The sequence below is a fragment of the Pipistrellus hanaki genome (assembly GCF_964339955.1).
Source record: "Pipistrellus hanaki genome assembly, chromosome: 6".
NCBI classification, from domain to species: domain Eukaryota; kingdom Metazoa; phylum Chordata; class Mammalia; order Chiroptera; family Vespertilionidae; genus Pipistrellus; species Pipistrellus hanaki.
This window is the reverse complement of record NC_140508.1, coordinates 67,634,025-67,647,796: the sequence shown is the minus strand read 5'-3', so window position 1 is coordinate 67,647,796 and position 13,772 is coordinate 67,634,025. Positions and strand designations below refer to the sequence as shown.

The 13,772-nt window shown below is 42.5% G+C and overlaps 1 protein-coding gene across 1 annotated transcript in view; it reads left to right on the top strand.

Annotated features, from left to right (window-relative positions):
- Positions 1–240: 240 nt before the first annotated feature.
- PKIG (cAMP-dependent protein kinase inhibitor gamma) overlaps positions 241–13,772 on the top strand; it is a 66,019-nt gene continuing 52,487 nt past the window's right edge. The window contains exon 1 of the mRNA XM_084888774.1: positions 241–336. The gene's annotated coding sequence lies outside the window, so the exon portion shown is untranslated. The remainder of the gene's footprint in view (positions 337–13,772) is intronic.

The window sequence follows — 13,772 nt, the reverse complement described above, 5'->3', positions numbered from 1 at the left end:
GGAGGCTCAAGGCTTCCGCCGGCCTCGCCGCCCCCCTTTCCCCAGCATTGCCTTCCTCTCTCTTCCCTGGGGGCCAAATCCCAGCAAGCCGACCCCCACGCTGGTCCCTCGCCGCGCTGGGGCCCGCCGCCCACCCGCTTCCCCTCCTCCCGGCCGCGGAAGGCCCGGCGCGCCCTCCGGTCCCCTCCGAGCCGCCGTAGCGGGAGCCGCGGGAGTAAGCAGCTCCGGTCGCCAAGGCAACGGCTCGGCTGCGCTGCGGGCGCGGGCAGCCGGGGGAGGCGCTGCGGGCGGGCGGGCGGGCGGCGGGGCTCGGCGCGGCGGCGGGACGGACGGCAGGTGAGCTGGGGCCGCATGGCAGCCGCGGCCAAACGCGCCGCCGGGTGTCCACTCCGCGGTGGGCGAGCGGCTGGGCGGCGGGGGACCCGGGGAGGAGGCTGGGACCGGACCGTGACCCCTTCAGCCGCGCCGGAGCGGCGGCCCCTCGTGTCCTTTAACCCTGCCCGGCGCGCGTTGGGGCGGTTCATTATATGTTTGGAGCCATTCGTTGGCCCGATCCGAAAGTTTCTTTAAAAAAAACCAGAAAGCCCTTTTTATGGGAGGACCGGGAATCACTCAAAACTGCAGGACATGTCTGTCTGTGTGACTCTTCGGGAGCCAGAGAGGGTTGACTTGGTTGTCAGTTTTCCTGTCTGCGAAATGGGGATAATGATAGCACCTGTTCTCATGAGATTACAAAGTACCTTTCTGTTGAAATTGAAGTCCTCAGTCCTTGGGAGCTTTTGTAATTCCGGCTACAGGCATGCCTCGTTGAATCGAGGTTGGCTTTCCTTGCGCTCCACAGGTGTTGCGCTTTTTTTTTTTTTTTGCAAATTGAAAGCAAGGCCCGCGGCAGCAAAAGGATTAGGACTGACTCTGGGGCATTACTTGCTTTGTTGCCCAGGTCTCGAACCCGAGCTGCAGTATCCCCGAGGTGTGTGCCTCCACTAAAACACGGAGCGTGTTTTCGTGTGCCGGGGCCTGGGCTGGTTGCCACGGGCAGGAAAGTGAACGAGGCGTCTTGCCTTCGGGGAACGCCGCCGTTGTGCAGGCGCAGATAGGCATTTGTTGTGATTCCCATTGTGCTCGCGGACACACAGGGGACTATGAATACGCAGAGGAGGCGGTTAACCCAGATTTCCAGAGATGAGGTTGGGGCGGGTGGTCAAAGACAAAAGGGCATGACTCCCAAAATGAGACACGAATATGCCTTTCATTGGTCAGAAGAGGAGGCTGATGAGTGCCCGGTGTTCTCAGAGAAAGCAGTGTGTGCAAAGCCCCGGGGAGAGCGTGCAGGCTCATTGGGGATTTGCAGGGGTCTCACAGGCTGACCAGAGTCCGATTCCGAGAAGTGGGCATGGTCTGGCTAAATAATGTTTGAGAAATGAGAGGTGCCCCTTCTGAAAGCCTTCTCTTGTGTCTCCTTGCAAGTTTTGAGGAGTTTGGACTCTACCTTGGGGCCACTGGGGAGCTATCAAAGGATTTTGAGCAGTCAGCTGTGTGGGTCATGAGTGTGTGATGTGTGTGATTTGATTGAGATATGGTTACAGAAAGATCAGGGGTTTTTGTTCACTTTTGGTGTCATCAGTTCTCCAGTCTTTCACATTGCAGCCATTCCTTTGATTCAAACATATTTATTGAGCATTTACTACTACATGCCAGGCATTGTGTAGGTAGTAAGGAATTAGGTCCCTGCCCTCATGGCATGTATTCCAAACATTCAAAGGTATATTCATGGAAATGAATGCAGTCTAGTACATAATACTGGAACTTAATCAGCATTGGAAAAGACCCATCAGAGAGGTTAAATATCATTTAGGGCTGCTGCATTGCACACTCTTGGAAGAAACATTCACTTAGACAACACCAAGAAGAAATGGGCAGGTAAGTAGGAGGAAACCTAGGATTGTGTAGTAATGAAAGCCGAACTTTCATTCTCAACTTTGCTGTATACAGCTGGGATTTCAAATTAAGTTAAACATTAAAGTGTCCTTTGGCTAAAGAAGTATCGAGATCACAGGCTGGCAGGGGGGGCAGTTGGGGGTAACCAGACCAGCAGGAAGGGGCAGTTGCGAGTTGGGAGTTGGCTGGCAGCAGGAGGCAGGTAGGGGCAACCAGGCCTGCAATGGGGGGCAGTTAGAGGCAATCAGGCCGGCACGCAGAGGCAGTGAGGGGCAATCAGGCTGGCCGGGAGGAGGGGTGGGGCAGTTAGGGGCGACCAGGCAGGTAGGCAGGTGAGTTATTAAGAGCCAGCGGTCCAGGATTGTGAGAGGGATGTCCGAATGCTAGTTTAGGCCGGATCCCGAGGATAAGGTATCCTATATAATAAAGAGGTAATAGGCCGGGGATTGTGCCTGACCCGGCAGTCGGACATTCCCCAAGGGGTCCCGGGTTAGAGAGGGTGCAGGCTGGGCTGAGGGAACACCCCCCCACATGCACGAATTTCGTGCATCGGGCCTCTAGTTTATTATAATATCTTTTGTACTCTTGTTCATGTTTAATATCTATATATATAAAAGCCCAAGCAACTGCTACAACTGGACGGCAGGATGACCGGTAGCTATAGTATGCACTGGCCACCAGGGGGCAGATGCTTAATGCAGGAGCTGCCCTCTGGTGGTCACTGTGCTCCCACGGCCAACCTCCTTCAACCAATCAACCTCCTGCAGTCCTTCCCCGCAGCCGGCTGACCCCAATTGCCCTGATCACCCCAATCGGGACAGCTAGATGGCCCTGATCGGCCAGAAGGGACCCCAGCCAAGCATGAATTTGTACACCTGGCCTCTAGTTTTCCATAATTAGAAACTATACCAAAAACAAACAAATAAACAAACAAACAAAAACCACACACACACACACACACACACACACACGAAAACCTGGATTCAAATCCAAGGTTTATTAAATGTAGGACCTGGGAAATCCCTGGAATTCTCTGATCTTCAATTTTTTTCATCTGAAAATGGGAATGATAATCCCCACCTCATAGAACTGTTTTGAAGAATAAATGAGATCATGGATTGGATTCTTACAAATGTTAGGAAAACAGTCCTCTCTCTCTCTCTCTCTCTCTCTCTCTCTCTCTCGGAGGCACTCTGGAAACAGGCAGATTGTAGGTGTGTGGGAGGAGAAATGGTAACAAACTGAATCTATTTGGATTCTTAAGAATTTTTTTTTGTAATAACTACTTAATATGACACTGTTTACTTTGTATTGGCCCTTTTCTCTCAAAAGGAAAGTGTCGAAGATATTTACAGTAAATAAAAGTTCTCTGAGTTGCTTATATTTCTTGTTTACTTTCATATTTCCCCCATTAAACATAGAAAGTAAATTTACAGGAGACTGTGTTGTTGAGATAAAACTGAACACAAATAGAAATCAATGCAATCTAAATTGGACTTTGTTGAAAATATTCCAGGTGCGTTTAGAAGAACAGATATGTATCTTTCAGCACTAATGCTTCATCGCAAAATGAAAGGAAGTTAACAGGGGTTCAAGCCTAAGGAACACAAAGGGAACGTTGGCTTTAGTTTGTACAATAGAATGGGTTGGAGGGAGAGTCAGAGTGACTCTCTATAATACATTTCTGATTAAGTCATTTCCCTTCCATTCAATGGCTTCCCTCTGCTCTCAGGAAAAAGTCCAAGCTCCTGAACAAAGGCTCAGGTGGCTCTCTGGCTCCCACCCCCTCTAGGACTGATGGCCCCTTCTCACCCACTCCTCTCCCCTCCTCCACTCCTCTCCCCTACCTCTTAGCTTTTTCCTCCTTCACTCCTCTCCCCTCCTCCACTCCTCTCCCCTCCTCCACTCCTCTCCCCTACCTCTTAGCTGTCAAATCCTGATGCTTCTCCTGACATGTCTCTCAGATCTGCCCCTCCATCCCATTCCTGCTCCCACTGCCCTAGATCAGGCCTTTTTTCTTTTCTTTTTTTTTTTCTTTTTCTCCTGTAGTCCTCCATCTCCCCAAACAGGATAAATATATCCATACTGCTTTTTCTGATTATGAAGGCAATTCATGTTAATAAAAAAGAAAAAGAATGCAATAAGGAAAAGAATAAAAGTCTCCCCATGATCTATTTCGTGACACAGACATAAATAATTTATCTTTCTAGTACATTCGTGTTTATGGTAGCATTATCACAAAAGCCCAAATCAGGAAGCAACCCAAATGTCCAAGTATGGAATGAATAAACAAAACACACACACACTGTATATACAAAATGCTTTGGAATATTATTCTTTTTTTAATGTTTGTTTATTTTAGGGAAAGAGAAACATTAGTTTTGTTCCACTTATTTTTCATTGGTTGATTCCTATATGTGCCCTGATGGGGAATCGAACCCATAACCTTGATATATTGAGATGACCACAGGAAAATATTATTCATTCTTAAAAAGGAAAGAAATTCTGACACATGCTACAACATAGATGAACTTTGAAAACATTATGCTACATGAAATAAGCCAATCACAAAAAGACAAATATTATATGATTCCACTTATATGAAGTATTTAGAGTAGTCAAGTTCATACAAACAGAAAACAGAATGGTGGTTGCCAGGGACTGGTTAGGGAGTGGGAGGAGAGCAGGAATAGGAAGTTGTTGTTTAATGGATATAAAGTTTCAGTTTCGCAAGATAAAAAAGTTCAGGAGATAGATTATACAACAATATGAATATAATTGCACAATATATCTTTAACACTATTCAATTGTACACTTAAAAATGGTTAAGATGATAAATTTTATGTTATGGGTATTTTACCACAATTAAAAATAATAAGTTTCTTCTTTTTTTAAAATAAATTTTTTTGAAGAACTCATCTTTCCAAACTTGTTTTCCTATAAGTATGTATGCATACATCTAAAAAGTAAAAAATAGGAACATACTGTGATCTGCTTTTCATACGTAGCCATATGATGTTAAACATCTTTCTCTATGTATACACTAGAGGCCTGGTGCACAAAATTTGTGCAGTGGGGGGGAGGGTGTCCCTTATCCCAGCCTGCACCCTCTTCAATCTGGGATCCCTCTCACAATCCAGGACTGCTGGCTCCCAACTGCTCGCCTGCCTGCCAGCCTAATCACCCCATAATCATTCCCCAGTCAGCCTGATTGACGCCTAACTGCTCTCTTGTTGGCCTGATTGCCCCCAACTGCCCTCCCCTGCCAGCTTGCTCACCCTAACTGCCTTCCCCTACAGGCCTGGTCGTCCCCAATTGCCCTCCCCTACTGGCCTGGTTGCCCCTAACTACCCTCCCCTTGCCAGCCCTCTTGTGACGACCGTCTTTGACAACATGGGGGCAGCCATCTTGTGCGAGGGCATGAGGGTCAATTTGCATATCACCTCTTTATTATTTAGGACTAGAGGCCTGATGCATGAAATTAGTGCTTTGTCCAGAAGGTCGTTTGGCTGTCTGGTCTAATTAGCATATTATGTTTTTATTATTATACGTAGATAGTTCTGTTATAGGCACCTCTCACCAGCACCAGAGAGGCGTTTTCCTGTCAGGACAGCCCCCTGAGCCAGTGGGAAAGGATTGCTCCCAACCTCGATCCTTGTTTTCTCATACAAATGAATTTATATTAGAGACCTTGACTGCTTTGTGAGAAGCCAATTTATTAAAGTGTGCATCTTCATTGACAAGAGCAAAGCAAGCAAACCTATAACACCTGGCTTCTGAAGCACAGACCAGCTCTCAGCTAATCTGAAGAGCAAGTTGGGTGGGGTTTTGAAGCGTTATGTATCCTCCTGTCCGTAGGCTCCAGAATTCCTCTGCTGACTATTTTGGTACAGATTAATTCTCAAGTTCCCTTTTTTTACTCTGTTGTGGCCTTCCCAGAATTCATAAAAAGCACCTGGCAACTTTATCTTGCCAAGCCTTGAGATGGCTGGCTTCTCTGCTTAGGGAGTAAAATGGCCCTTGTTTTCCTTTCTCCTTTCTGCATTCTCTCTTTAGGAAGGTTTTATTAACCATTTGCTCTGTGTTCTTGGCTGGGGAAGATAATGGCTTGTTAGTTATAAGCTGACTGCAAAGTGCCCACATTGTTTCACCTCCTTTTAACTTTCCTGCCTTGGTTTCCCTATTCCTCCTGCCCTGGAATCCTGTAACAGTTCCCACTTCCTTCTTTTTTAATGGCTAGTAGTACCCATTACATGACTGCACCATAATTTAACCAGTCCGTTTGCAGTTTTTTAATATTATTAAAACATCATAGACAACATCTTTGCATATTTTCTCATTCGGTCTTATGACAGACATCTGGTTTTTTACATATACCCTTTTGAGTATCAATGTCTTGATTTTCCCAAGGGAAAAGAAGTATCTCCTCTTCACCCAGACACCTGTCCTTCACCCTGCCTCCTCCCTCCAGCCAATTCTTGTTCTGTTTGGCTAGCCTGGCATATTTATTTTAATGTTTATCTCTGGTATTTACTTCTCATATTGCCACTGTCATTTCTCTGAAAATTACATTTTCGGACTATTATTGCTTGCATAATACAATTTGCTTTTTGTCTATCTTGTAGCTGCTTGTTTACTTAATTCTATATCTAATTATTTTAACTTAATTCTGTTGAATTTTCTCAGCAGATAATCATATCAGAGACAGACAATCCTGTCATCTAGATAGTCATTAAGACTAAAAGCTCCAGCCTGAACCCATTTGGCTCAGTGGATAGAGCGTTGGCCTGCGGACTGAAGGGTCCCAGGTTTGATTCTGATCAAGGGCATGTATCTTGGTTGCGGGCATATTCCCAATAGGGGGCGTGCAGGAGGCAGCTGATCAATGTTTCTCTCTATTCAATTTTTCTAACTATCTCTCTCCCTTCCTCTCTGTAAAAAATCAATGAAATATATTTAAAATAAATAAATAAATAAATAAAAGCTCTTGGCTCAGGCAGACCTGGATTCAAATCCCATGTGACCTTGTGTAAGCAGTTTTCCTTGGTTTCTTCACCCACAAGCTGGGAATGTAAGGAGGTGCTCTAGCAGAAGCCATTAGACTCCTTTTAAAGGACCTGTGCTGTGGATCTCATCCACTCTCACCTCAGGAAAGTTGTGCGATTGTTTTCCCCCTTCATCTTCCGCATTTCCTCAGCCTCTCTCTCACTTCTCGTTGCCATCAGCATTTAAATCTGTCAGGTATCTCGTGTTTAAAAAGGTTTCACCTGTTTCCCAATCACTCCAGCCTTCTCTCTCTTGCCCTTCACAAACCCTTTCAGCTGCCTACACTTTTGTCTTTACTTTCTCATATCCAGCTCTCTTCACATCCCAGTGATATATTACGCTGAACCTTTGGAAGTTGTCACTATTATAGATTCTGCCCCCACCATTTTACCAAACCTGAACAATTTTGACTTTTTTAAGTCTTTATTGTTGAAAGTATTACATATGTCCCTGTTTTCCCCCCCATTGACCATTATTTCTTAGAACACATTCTCTATTCCTTGCTCACTTTCCTCTCTTTCTGGCACACCTATTATGTGAATATTGTTACATTTTATGTTGTCCCACAGATCCCTTAAGCTGTCCTGTTTTTTAATTGTTTTTCCTTTTTGGTTCTCTGATTAGTGATTTTTTTCTACCTTGTCTTATAATTCACTGATCCAATCCTTGGACCTACTAATCTGCTGTGTATTCCTTCCACCGTGTTCTTTATTAATGCTATATTATTTTTCATAGTTATTATAATTACTCTGAATTCTATGTCAGATAAATTTCTATCTCCATTTTGTTTACCTCTTCTTCTGGAGAATTCTCTTGAATTCTCTTATTCTTTCATTTTGGGCTTTTTGTTTGTTTCTTTGTTTTCCCAATTGGGCTGCCTATTTGGGTCTGTGTCTATGTAGTAGGTAAATCTGCTTTGACTCCCAGTCCGTAGTGCAGGACAATGTCAGACAGTGTTTGTGACTGGCCCTCAGTCCCCTGTTTGGAGCTATGAGTAATCCACAGCTTATGGCTCCCTGTGGAAAGGCCCTGGATGTGCACCAGCCTCTGCTTTTCCTGGCCCAGGCCCAGAACTTATCAGGTAAAGACTCAAAGCCTCCAGAAATCCTCATCTGCCCGCAGTCCAATTGTTATTCTCAGTCTTAATTAGCCTCAGTCTGTAGACTACCGGGTGGGGTGAGAGGTCTTCCAACAGGGTGGGGCAACTCCTTTCCCCCAGGCAAAAACCAGCAGGATAACTGTGGAAAAAGATGTCCTCCCAGGGTGAGGGAATGACTCAGCACAGAAAACCGGGGTGTCCGACCTCCGAGCTCCAACCCCAGAGCCCCCCAATCTTGGACTCTCTTCACACAGCTCCAGTCCACTCTGCTCTCCCACTGCTGGAGTCCAAGATGAGTGGCTACACATGAAATTTTGTGCATTGGCCCTTTCAGAGGATGCCTGCAATTCTAGTTGTCTCTGGCTGGCAGATAGCAACCCTGCTGCTTTTCACAGCCAGATGTTCTGTGGTCTCCTTTATCAGTTCTGGTTTTATGGACAGGGGAATCCAGCTTGGGATTTAGGCCCCAGAGTTCTCAGTGGGAACCCCCACAGCTGAGATATCTCTCCAGACCTTTAGCTGCTGTCTGTGGGAGCCCATCCAGCCCTTTTAACACCTCTGCACTTCCTACCAGTCTCTCTATGATCTCCACTTTCCGTCCATGGTCATCAGGGTTCTCTTCAGGTGGTCTTCAGTTGATTTTTCAGGGTGGTTTTTCTGTATTTTAGTTATATTTCCAATTTGGCCCTAGGACAGTGTCCATGTAGCTTCCACTTACTTTGCAGCCATTTTAAATCTCCTCCAGAATATTTTTAAATAATGCAAAAGCAAAACAAAAATAATGGAAAAAATGGCAAAAGCAAAACAAAACAACAACAAAAAACACACACAGTAAAATAGTGCAGCCTCAGGGAAATCATAGATGTGTTTTTATGTATTCTAAAGAAGCAGTACAAAGTTATAGTTAGGAGGCACTGGAGTCCTTTGGGCTTGACTTCAAATACTAACCCAGGCACTTTCTGCTTTCATGCATAAATTCCTTAATCCTTCTAAGTTTCACCATCTTCTCATTTGCAAAGTAGATGTAATGAGGAATGCATGAGATTCAGGGCTCATGCATGGGGTCTGGGGGTGAAATTATCTTTAGGCTATTCAGGAACAGAATTATGTTTCTGTTAGGAAGGATATTTTTCTGTGAGTAGGAGCAATGTATGAGTAACTGAATTGTGTTTCTGTTAGGAAGGATATTTTTTGTGAGTAGGAGTAATGCTAAGTAGATTGGTCAGCTAGAAATTGTGTTGGCTGCTGATAACTGTGTTAAAATAATGCAGGTTATTTTTCTTTAAAAATAATTAAGTCTAGAGCAGGCAGTCTGTTGATTGGCTGGCAGTTCAACAGTGCCATCAAGCAGTATAGATTTTTTTCTCATTCTGCTTTACCATCTTTATCACATGGCACTCTCCTGGTCAGCTTGTGGCCACAGTGGGCTTCTGGCTCTCTAGCCAGATAGTTTTTCCTTGAGGCAGGAAGCAGTATGAAAGGGGAGAGAAAAGCACACCCTTTAAAGTACTGGAAGTCCTAACCAACTTGTTGAGCTTACTGTCTGTTCTCACATTCTAGGGGAGCTGGTGAATGTAGTTTCTTAGCTGGACACATTGCTCTTCCCAACAATATAAGAATTCTGTTGCTATAGAAGAAAGGTAAAATGGACATAGGCTTGGTAAATGTGTAGTGCCCACTAGGAAAATAGCCAACAGTGTTCATTATACCCTCCATGTGGAGGAAACCAGCTCTATATATACTGAGTGACCAGATCATTATTCATTATGATCTCTGAACACATAATAATCTGGCTACTCAGTGTGTGTGTGTGTTGTGTGTGTGTGTGTGTGTGTGTGTGTGTGTGTATTTTAGAGGCCTGGTACATGAATTCCTGCATGGGTGGGGTCTGGCCAGCCTGGCCACAGGGAGGGGACATGGGCAGTTGGTCGGCCTGCCTGCTGGTCAAACTCCTGGTCCAGGGGACAATTTGCATATTAGCCTTTTATTATATAGGATCAGAGATTATAATAATCTGGCCACTCAGTGTATGTTTATTGTCTTTCTACTTTTGATTTTAAAATCAAATACTAATGATATCATACTTTATATACTGTTTTATAATTCATATTTCCATTCAACCATAATATCAGTATCTTTTCATGTCAGTTAATATATAAGTAGAAGCTTTTTAACTAATCTCCATCTGTTGATCCTCTCCATTCTCATTATAAAACTAATGTTTAATTCCCATGGCTCTGAATGTTCTCAGCTAATAAACAACTCTTCTGTGCTGCCCATTACAGTAGCTACTGGCCACATGCGGCTGTTAAATTGTAGCTAATTAAAATTAAATTGTATCGGACAGCTGTTTCAGATATAGAACATTTGTCTTATATCATTGCCGAAACTTCTGTTGAACAGCACTGCTCTAGAGCACCAGCACACTGAATCTCACTTTTTTGGTTTTAGGGAATTTTAGTGTAGTGGTTGAAGTCACCAGCTTGGAACCAGATTACCTGTGTTAGAATTCTCTGCCATTTATTAGTTGTGTGACCTTAGGCAAGTTACTTAACCCCACTGTGCCTCAGAGTCCTTATTTATAAAGTGATGGTCAAAGTAGTACCTAGTCTCTGAAGAATAGAGCACTTCATATATGTAGAGTGCTTAGAACAGTGTCTGGCACATATTAAACACATTGTAAGTATTTGCCTTGATAATGACGATGATAAAGATAAAGATAATGAATAAAATCAGGTAGGTTTGTTTCCATGCCTGTTCTACTTGTTATTGAATTACAAAATGAGTATTAAATTAATGAAATATGAGAACTAAAGGGGGGCAAAAGACATTGTTTTTCTTAAAAAATAAGTTGAATGCATTTAAAAGACCCAATAAGATAAATGACTAAAAAAGTTCTCGTCAAATTATAGACAGACAAAATCTCTGAAAAGACTGACGATGAACGTTCATAAAAATTTAGGATTTTGGATTTTGCCTTCAGACTTCATTTCACAAGTGGTTTTCCAGTCAAAACTGGAAATCATAGACATGCATCATGGGGTGTGGTTCATGTAGGAACTTTAATTGCCAGAACTTATTCTCAAAAGCCTTGGTTCCTTATCAAGTATCTGATAAATGAATGTACATTTTGAATGATTCCTCTCTAACCAGCTGTTGTTTTGGTTTTGTTTTTAATGAATTCTGCCATCAATAGTTCTGATCACATCAGGGAGAGGATTTTTACTTTATTTCTTTTTAAATTGTTATATGTGGGTTATTGTGCATCAGTTGACATGAATAATATCACCAAACCCTGTTGTTGGACATATATATAGTTTTTCAGGGTTTTTTTTGTGTGTTATAAGTGATGTTATAGTGATTTTCTTTCCAGCTAAATCTTCTCTAATAAGTATGCTTTGATCTTGACTTTTGAGGAATTCTGCCCCTTTTCACCTACAGGCCTGAATTTCTGTCTGGAGATGATTATATTATCAGATAAGAGGGCATGTGGACATTCCAGCCCTAATTTTGGTTTTGGGGTTAGCTCCATTTCTTATTGTGTTTAGATAATGTTTAGTGCTTATTACACCAAAAAGTTTGGATTGTCCCAGAGAGTCACATGTAATGGACTTTGTCCTGATGTGATTTCACTTTCCAATTCACATAGCACTTTGTTTGAACTTTTTATAGCATTTCTCATAAATAATCCTCCTCTATAATTACTTTTGCACTTGTTTTGGTCTGCTACTAAACCCCTAGCTAATTGAGGACAGAAACCTACATTAGACCTTTATTTATCCTAACATAATGGGCACTCATTTTATGTTCGTGGAATAATATGACTTTCTTCTCTTATTACATAGCTATTTTCCATAACACTTCCCTTTTTTTCCTAAACATCTAGAAAATACATATACATATATACATACATATATATGTGTATATATATATATATATATATATGCACACACACATACATATATATTCTTATTGATTTCAGATAGGAAGGGAGAAAGAGTGAGAGATAGAAACACCAATCACCAATGATGAGAATCATTGATCGGCTGTCTCCTGCATGACCCCCACTGGGGATTGAGCCTGCAGACCGGGCATGTACCCTGATCAGGAATTGCACTGTGACCTCCTGGTTCATAGGTTGACGCTCAATCACTGAGCCATGCCAGCGGGGCCATAACACTTCCTTTGAGTTCATTGTTAGTGGAGGCCAGTCTTCCAGGCTCTTCAATAGATTAGATGCCACATTAGAGTAAAAAATGTTAAAGTTTTAAAAGGCAATTTTAAAACATAAAAGTAGAGAGAATAATATAAAGAAATCCCCATTACCCATTATCCAAATTCAATAATCATCAACATTTTAGAGCCAATTTTGATTTGGGATGAGGATAGAGAAAACATGAGGACTTTGGGGTGCTCATTGTAATTTGTGGGGAAAGATGCAGAGATGTTTGGTGGCAAGATTGGTGGCCCAAAGACAAACCTGCCTATGTACCTCAAGGGGTTGTCGTGAAGGTTACATGAGTTGACATGAATGGGGCAAAGAATAATGCTCAGCATGTAGTAAGTGCAACTTAAGTGCTGTCACCGCTTCCATCATTACTGTCATTGCCATTACTGCCACTAGTGCATAGCTTGAGGGAGCTCAGTTTGGTAGCCATGGCATTTACTAACTTGGTGACTTTGGACACCAACGTTTCTGAGCTGCAGTTTTTCCATCTGAAGAAATGGGAATGATAATAGCATCTTATATACCACACTAGGCAATGAAATTATTTATGCACATGTGTTCTGGGGTAAATAGCATTAAGCACAGTTTTCTAGAGTGGCGTTCTGGGCTGAGGGATGGTGCTTTTGGAGTTTTGAGGAAGTCCGACTTATTCCTTTTATGGACTCTCCTTCTGAGGCTTCATATCAGTGGGCCCGAGTTATAATATTTTTCAGCCTAGCAAATAAACATTGTAGTGCAGCAAGCTTCGTTTCCTTTTGCAAAATGTTTGTTTCTAAAGCATGCAAATAATTTTGCTTTATATAGCTTGTCCATATATGTACAAGAAATGAAATACTTATCAACCAAGTTGATGAAGGGATTAAAAATAGTTTGCTGGGGATTAGTGTTGGAAACATTTTACAGCAGAATCTGTTTCACCATCTTTGAAATATAAACACTGTCTTCATTTGTCTATATTTTTCTTACAACACTTTGCTCAATTCCTAATTAAAATAGCTTTATCAAAGCCAGAATTCCTCTAAAAAATGTTTTTTAATGAAGACTAAGTTTTAAACACTCTCCTTTCTCCTCAGTAGTGTAAAGAATTCTAATTATGCAGAGCATTCATCCAAACCACACACATAAATGTCTGCCTGAGATAAGAATTAGTAGATACTGTGGGAAGAGAAGTGGAGTATCCCTGATGGTTATAATAAATGTCTGCAGTGTTTGTTTGGAAGGGCAATCAGCTGTCACGTCTCCTGGGTATGAGAGTTGTATAAATCCAGGTCAGAAAGTCAGTGTCCTAAACTTAAATTCTCAAGAAGATTTTCTCTTTTCAAGCGACCACTTTGCATCAGGTTTGACTTTTTAAAAGTTTGATTCTTGTTGTTTCAGTAGTAAAAATGTGGCCTTTCCAATTGTGATTTATAATATATGGGTACTTTTATAAACTTCTTCAGTCAAACAAATTAAAGACCC